Source organism: Macaca fascicularis, chromosome 6, assembly GCF_037993035.2.
Source record: "Macaca fascicularis isolate 582-1 chromosome 6, T2T-MFA8v1.1".
Lineage (NCBI taxonomy): Eukaryota > Metazoa > Chordata > Mammalia > Primates > Cercopithecidae > Macaca > Macaca fascicularis.
Window position 1 is genome coordinate 19,359,084 of NC_088380.1, and position 8,320 is coordinate 19,367,403.

The window sequence follows — 8,320 nt, forward strand, 5'->3', positions numbered from 1 at the left end:
CAGAAAAGTAAATGTTAAGAAGGGATCAAATGTGGTATTTTTATCACTACAAGAGGGATATTATAGAGATAAAAGGATTTTGGTTCTTAAGAATAGTATAAAAACAGGATTTTTCTATGCATTTATCTATGTATCTATCTCTAGCTATCATCTATATATACATGTTAAATCATGCCTGTATGTTCACAGGAAAAGAAAGAAAGATCTTTCCGTTACTGTTATCTTCTTGCATATCTTGCCAGCTCTACTTTAGTTCAATGTAATTAATTTATTTAGGAGTATGCGGGTGTGTACACTTTTTCTGTTTGCTTGGTACACACATTTGTCTTATGCTTGGAAGGACACCTTAGAAATTAGGCCAGCAAAACGTGGCTGTTCATTTTCTAGATGTTTAGCTTTCTCCCTACACTCATCGGAGCTCAAGAGCATCATTTGTGAAGTCCCTAGATAATAAAAACCATTGAGGACCTTGTTAACTAGGAACTTCTAGTCACTGAGGACATTGTTAACAGGGACCTTCCACTCACCCCAAGATGGATTCTTCAGGAGTGGGTACTGCAATTGACACATATAAATAACTACAAGCATTCTCGGTGATATTTATCTTCACGGAATTGTGGAAAGCATATCTCACATAATACATATTTGTCCAACACCTTTTCCCAAATTTCTTCACAAATTTCCAAATTTGTGAAGAAAAACTCTATTTTTAAAATACTAAAAATACTAAAATACTAAATACTAAAATACTAAAAAACTAAAATTTTAAAATACACTTATTTTACCTATATTTCTCCATATGTAATTGGGAAGAAGTGAAGTGTGTATCATTAAAAAAAATGATTACTGCTAGTATATACTCAAGAAAAGTTTTGGGGAATTAAGCTGTGATATATGTATTTTCATACTTCTTAGTCTCTGTCTATTTCTATGAAAAAAACAGATATCTGAATTCAAGATATTTATAGGCTTCTTGAATATGTAATAATTCAAAATATAATAGTTGATTTTAAAATGAAGGACATAAATAATATATAGAATAAATGTAGTTAGCTATTTAAAATAACTTAACTTTAATTTTGGATAGCAATTTTTTTTAAACTTTCCTTTAAAGTTAGCAAAAAATATGTAACAGATCTGGAAAAAAGATATAGCTTAATAGAATATTTGAAACCTCTTTTCAGTCAGATACTCATAGCAGTCAAGGCAAGTCACATTAACTCTTATGTGTCTCACTTTTTACTTTAATTTTTTTCTGTAAATTGTAACAATAATGTCTGCTCTTTCTACCTCATGAGATTTTAGTAAGGATAAGTGAGAAAATGTTTTAAATACACTCCATAACTCATGAAACCTCATAGAGTTCACATAATTTTTATGCTGATAAAGCACGATTAATCTGAAAAAATTTACACTGATATCGAATTCAATGAAACATTATTGAAATTGTAAGTTTCCTATATGGTCATTAGATAACATACTCAATATCATGCATAAGTTCAGTTCTTAAATTGACACTGATACTGCTGCTAAAATTAATGACTCTTATATCAACTCCAAAATGGCTGAGGGAATAAAGTTAAATTGAAACCCAGCGAAAACATGTTTTTTTTTTTTTTTTTTTTTTTTTTTTTTGGAAGATGAGGTTATTTGTGCAGATGTTTTTTCTTCTGATCTTCTAATACAGATATTTAATACTTAGGGATGTTAAAAATTGGACAGCTGATCTGTTCTGTAGACATTCATTCTCAACTATTAGGATCATAGAGCCTTTGGCAGCTGCTCAATTACAGTCAATAATTGGGCTTATCTGGCCCTCAAACATCATCACACATCCTTGCAAGGTCAGCCTCTGTGATTATATTTGCTGGTGATCTGCTGGCAGCAACAGTTAACATGTCAGATTCATCTTCACATATGTTTACTGTCAGAACATAGGTATTTGGAAAACATTTAAATATTACTTTGAGGATGTCTTATCTAGCCTTTTCACTTTTATGTCTTTGAAAATATTTTTAAGAAAGCAATAATTGGCTCCATAATTAATAGCCTGAGACAAAAGGTGATTCTGATTGCTGTAGCAAGCCGGTATATAACAACATCCACCACCCTCTCACAGGGAACAATTTGAGGTAATGAATTATGACAGGAACATTGTTGTTTGCAAAATAATTAGGTGATAAAATAGATGAATTATTAGGCTTTTATCCTATAAACTGGTTGTTCTGTGATATGAAAGGTTGCAGATTTTTTCTCTCCTCATTTGAAATCCACCTTGTGTATACAATCATAAATTATGCCTTCCTAGTCTGATTGCCTAAAATTCTTGTATGACAACAATAGCAACACTTACAATTAGCTCAAGAATGAAAGTATATCTGGCTAATTTCACATGGAATACTTATGTTGCTTTAATTAACTTATCCCAGTAAAACAATTTGTTCTTTTTTAGTATTGTACATTTTACAATGACATATAAAAATTAAGTCAGGTTAAAAGTATGACCTATAAGAAAAAGTGTTTTGAATGATAAATTATGGTTGTTGAATTAAATGTCTTTAATTTGCTAAAAGGAGGTAATAATATAAATTTAATGAACTAAGGAACTAATGAAGAACATAATTATACTTTGAAGTCCTTTGTTTTTCTCAAGTTTCCTTTGAATGCCTGGTACCAACTCTGATTCTTCAATCTGAATGTTCAAGTATGTAAAATTGCCTCTCATTCTCTGTGCCAGCTTCATGGATGCTTGAATGAGGTTATTGTTCCTAGGATTTTATATCATCTTTTCCTTATATTTACCCTTTCGTTCCGTGGCCATTCTATAAAACAAAAAGACAACAAAATTTAAGTTAGCGCTCTTGATTGTCTTATATAAGAAGCTCCCACACTATATTTATACAAAATAGAAGTTGCTGCTTTATAATACAGCAAACTTGAAAACTCTTGCCCCTTGTAAACATGACCTGTATGAATCATTAATGACATGAGAGAAATCTCCTGCTAAGAAAATAAATGATCTGCTTTCTGCTGAGTGGGAAGCCCTGACTTTTGATCACAGGCAAGGTGATAGGATCAGGCATCAAATAAGGTCATGAAAATAGGAGACTGTTTAGAATTTCCAGGAGGAAGATTTATTTTTCTTTATTTTTCAATAATTTCAAAAGGTCACTACCAGGAGGGCTACTAGCATCTTCAAACATTCATAAAAATTGCTGCAGTACAACGCATTTTTTGAGGAAATGTGAGATGAAGGTCAAAAAAATCAAATTTTTATTTAGTATTTGTTTCAACCTAACTAGTAAAACAACAGCTTGAAATTTATCCAAAAGTGATTTGGAATACCAAATGTGATTTAAGATGTCAGGATACATAGAAAACTGGAAAATCTTTTTAACAAATGGTGAAGTCTTGGCACAACTTGTCTCTGTCCAAGATTTTACTAGTATCTCCAAATATTTTACTGGTACCTCCAAACATTTCCAGGTATCTTCAAAGATTTTACAGGCACTAAAAATCATCTATTAATACTTTAATCTTATCTAGAATCTATACCTCTGAAAGCACTGTTTAAATATTATTAAATAAAGTGTTATAATGTAAACTGTTCTACTTTATTAGAGGATTTTGACATTTAAATTTCTTTTCTGTTACTTTTATTGCTCTATGAAGAAAATTCATTAAAGCTCTTTATCCTTTTATGAAGTCTTCTGCCATTTCCTATAACTCTTTTAACATAGTACTTTCTGGTGCTTCTTAAATTACTTTCTTATGTATTCAAGTTATTTATTATTTTATTTTATTTTTTATTTATTTTATAAAGCATATATTTGGTAATTCTTATATGTCTGTTTATTTTAAAAATGTTACATAGCTTCTAATTTCTGACTTTTAAATTAATAAACATTATTTTTTTTTTCTACTCCCATTTATTTTCCTTAGTTTTGGTATTTTTATTTTAGGGATGCATTTAGTCTTTAACTTAATTGGTTGCAATTGGTTTAGAGTTCTTAACTTTATATTTAAAAATTAGGTAAATTCTTTTTAAACATAATAACATTTTAAAACTCTAAATATGTATTATTTTGAGGAAAAAAAGAGTCATTTTTGTCTTATATAAGACGAGATACCCCATGTCTCCAGCATAGTTGGAAAACCAAGATCCTAGACCAGGGGAGATGGACAAATGCACCATAAAATACTATTTTTTTAAGAACAAATAATTGAGGAGAAGAAAAGTTTAGAAGAAGAAAAAGCTAAGACAGTAGTCCCACTTTATCAGTAATTTCACTTCCTGCCATTTTGGTTTTCCGTGGTCAGCCATTGTTAGAAAATAATTGAATGAAAAATTTTAGAAACAAACAATTCATAAATTTTACATTGCATGTCGTTCTGAGTAGCATGATAACATGTTGGGTCATCCTGCTCTGGACATGGGTCATTCCTTCCTCCAGCATATCCATGCTGTGTATGCTACCCACCTGATAGTCTCTCAATAGCCTTCTTGGTGATCAGTTCAACAGACCACAACAGTAATAAAATAACAAGCGTGAGTCAATTATAATATGATATTTTGAGAGGGAAAAAGAGTACATCCACATAACTTTTATTACACTATATTGTTAAAATTCTTCTATTTTATTAATATTGTTTATCTTATTGTATGTCATTTGTAAATTAAACTGTATCATGAGTATCTATGTACAGAAAAACCATAGTATATATAAGATGAGATACTATCCACACTTTCAGGTATCATTTGGGAGTGCTGGAACGAATCACCTACTGAGAAGAGAGGACTCCTGGAAAGCTGTCTAAAGAAATATTAGATAGCATCTCAGGCAATGCTAAAATACCTCATATGGTAAAAATGAGATTCAAGCAAAAATTATTATTCAATGTTGAACCATGTAGTCAATGTGAAGCCAAGTCTACAGGCCAGTGGTTTCTGATTATAATGTAACCCTTCTTTGAAATGCAAGTTTTTGCCTGCCTATTAGGCTGCTCTAAGTAGAAATAAAAGAACCAAGAGTAAACTAGACCTGTGAGCATTAGCAAGTTAAATAAGTAAATAAGCAAACAATAAAAATGCATCAATCCATAAGTCGTATAAATATCCAGTACAAGAAATTGATCACGTCAAGAAGTTGATCAAAGTGAGTCGATAGCAAAGGAAAACCAGCAGGAATGGAAGAACTACAAAATATCACCTGTTTTTGAAACTAAGTGTTTGCATTTTTCCTGTCCATCCTGAGCTGCATGATATGACATGATTTTCTAGGCATTTCTGATATAAGACATAACAGATATAAAGGATCAATGGTATGGGGTACAGGCATATGTGAATGATACTCAGAGTGTTATATAAAGGATCTCAGACTAGGAGATTTAATGCTAGTGTAAAGGAGCCAGCAGATTACATGACTATGTCTTCCTTCAATTTATGGTTAAAATACATTATTTAAGAAAACAAATAACAGAGCACATTCCAAAAGAAAGAAAAGTAAAGCCTTCAGGATTCAGACATAATGAACTAAAAAAAATACAACCTGAATTAGTACAAATGGTTCAAGAACTAAAAATAAGTCAATAAATAAAATCTATGTATGAAGGGTTGATATTATAAATATAATGCAGGAAAAATAAGCTTTATAAAAAAAAATTAGTTGAAAAATTATAATTAAAAATAACATTGAAAGATAATAGATAAAATACAAATTGAAAATAACACTTTGAAAAATGTAGGTACACTAGAACTTTGTAAATTTTTTTAACAAATGCAAATAAGTTGTTCAAACTGATAGAAAAAGCAGACTTTGATAAATCAAGGAAGATTCTAGAGTAATAAGAATAAATCAGCACTAACAGAATATGAAACAGTAATATCAGAAATATACTTTAACGAATGATAAGTTGTAAACATTTGGGGAGCCCTCCCACCACCTGGCAAAAAGGAAATAACAGAGTATACAAATCAGATGACACAAACCTGCATAACAAGGTTCACACCAGACATTGTGGAAAATCTTCTATCTTCAATGCACATCCTTACACATGTAAACATGATCGAGGTGAAGGAAGGTCATAATCACATAATATCTCACTATGTGCCACTCTATCTCAAGTGAATAAACTCCTACTTTTGGAATTCTGTCCATTTAATGAAAGTAATAAGAATGCTGCTCTTTTTAAAAACTGTAATTTTCTTTAAGTACTCAGAACGTAGTAATTATTCTCAAGCATGATGATTGGGTGTTTATGTGCACATGTGAGACGTACCTTCTTCAAATCCTGTTTTGGTGGCAGCATGTTACCCATCTGACCTGAAAGAAAATAAGATAAAAAATAATAATTACCTGCTAAGGTTAAGCGATATATGTGTGTGTGTCTATGTGTGTGTATGTATATATGTGTGTGTATGTATGTGTGTGTGTATATATATATTTACCTAAAAAAAGTAGTTTAATCCATGAAATGTGTACTTAGTATAGTGTGTGTGGATACACACACACACACACACACACACACACACATGCACATATATATATATATATATGGCTTTAAGCACTAGTATTAGCTGGAAATGTGTTGGAGTTATGTAGCTGTCTAGGCTCACTTGCATAGATTCAATAAGAAGACAATGAGATGCACTCAAATGGTTCTAGACAGTTTACTGTTCGCCACATGGCAGGCAACGTGGGTTCATAGTTCTCTTTACCTTCCAAATCCCATGGGGGTGGCACGGGTAAATATTTTGTGTTACAGATTGATATTTTGTATGTTGAAATCTTAACTTTAATGTGATAACATTTGAAGGTGTCTTTAGAAGGTAATTAGGTCATGAGGATGAAGCCTTCATGAATGGAATTAGTGCACTTATAAAAAGAACCCCAAAGAACTCTTTCTTCCTGTTTCTGCCAGGTGAGGTTACAAAGAGAAGTGGCAATCTGCCGCCCAGAAAATGGTCCTCACCAGAACCAACCATGCTGGCACCCTGATCTTGAACTTCCAGCCTCCACAACTGTGAGAAATAAGTTTCTATTGTTTATAAGCCACACAGTCTATGATACTTTGTTATAGCAGCTTAAAGTGACCAGGACTCTGCACACACAAACTATATCACAAGGGTTTATATCACAGCTGAGAAACACTGCACTTTAAAAACCCTCAATTGTATAAGGGATCTGCCAGACAACCTGCCCATCTTTATCTCCAGAGAAACTCTGCCTGGAATCTAAGGCTATCCTTAGATTGGGAAGGAGAAGGAAGACTTTACTCTCCTAGAATGTCTCTGAGGAGAAAAGCATTCTCTATGTTTCTTACACTGATCAGACAGGAGGTCTCCCTCCTAAGGAGTGATACACTATCTCTAACTTCCAAGGCTCTTTGTTATGCAAGATTCTTCAAAAGAGCATCTGAGGAGATAAAACACCAGAGAATTGCTTCCAAACAAATAAAAATGATCAGGTTTCTGTGTTGAAAATTGTCAGTTCTGTGTTAGCTTGATGCTGCCTTATTTTTTGCAGTGTTTAAGGTTTTTTCATGAATGGAAAAAAGCATGTATTCAGATCATGTAGTGATTATGAACTTAATAAATCATTGATAATCTTCCATTTTGATGTAGGAGGTTCACCTTGATTCCCACATGGAATAAATATGCTGTATAATCTCCCCTTTAACCCAGGCTGATAGCTGAGGATCAAATACTTGAGGTAAACTGAGACTCAAGGATTAGTAAAGAAATCCAGATAATCAGATAACCTGAGCTTGATTTAGGTCTGTATGTATTATTGAACCTATGCTGCTGAATCTTTTCACCTTTTAAAGTACTATATGACTCAAGGGCTTCACACAGGGGAGATATTAGAGAGAGCACAATGGTTTTACAAGAACTGTCGAACTAAAACAGCAAAAAGGGAGCACTAAGCTAATCCAAAGATTACAACTGATGAAAACAAAGATGGGAAAAGAACTGGGAAGAGCAAGGCCTGAGAGTTCTTTGTGAAGCCCTGTAGGGTTGGCACTCAATCTCCAAAGAGGAGGTGCCTCTTGGTTGTTGGTTCCTGTAAGAAGGGTGATGAGGCTGAAATCAGGACTGGCAAAAGAGGCTGGAGACTGCAGATCCCTCTCTCTTTTGAGTTATGCTGATGTGAACAGCAGAAAAAAAGAACAAAACATAAATGGGGGAGAGTTCCTTCTCACTTCATTCATCCTCCTCTTCAAAGCCTCCGTTGGACATAATCATGGAAATCAGGAATACAGTTTGCAAAATTTTAGTACCAGCATCTCAGAGTGGAGTATAAGGAATGGATTTGATGCT

General features: G+C 32.7%; 1 pseudogene; it reads left to right on the forward strand.

Moving 5' to 3' along the window:
* The first annotated feature begins 6,228 nt into the window (after positions 1-6,228).
* LOC123574312 (small nucleolar RNA U13) lies at positions 6,229-6,324 on the forward strand (annotated as a pseudogene).
* The last annotated feature ends 1,996 nt before the right edge of the window (positions 6,325-8,320 follow it).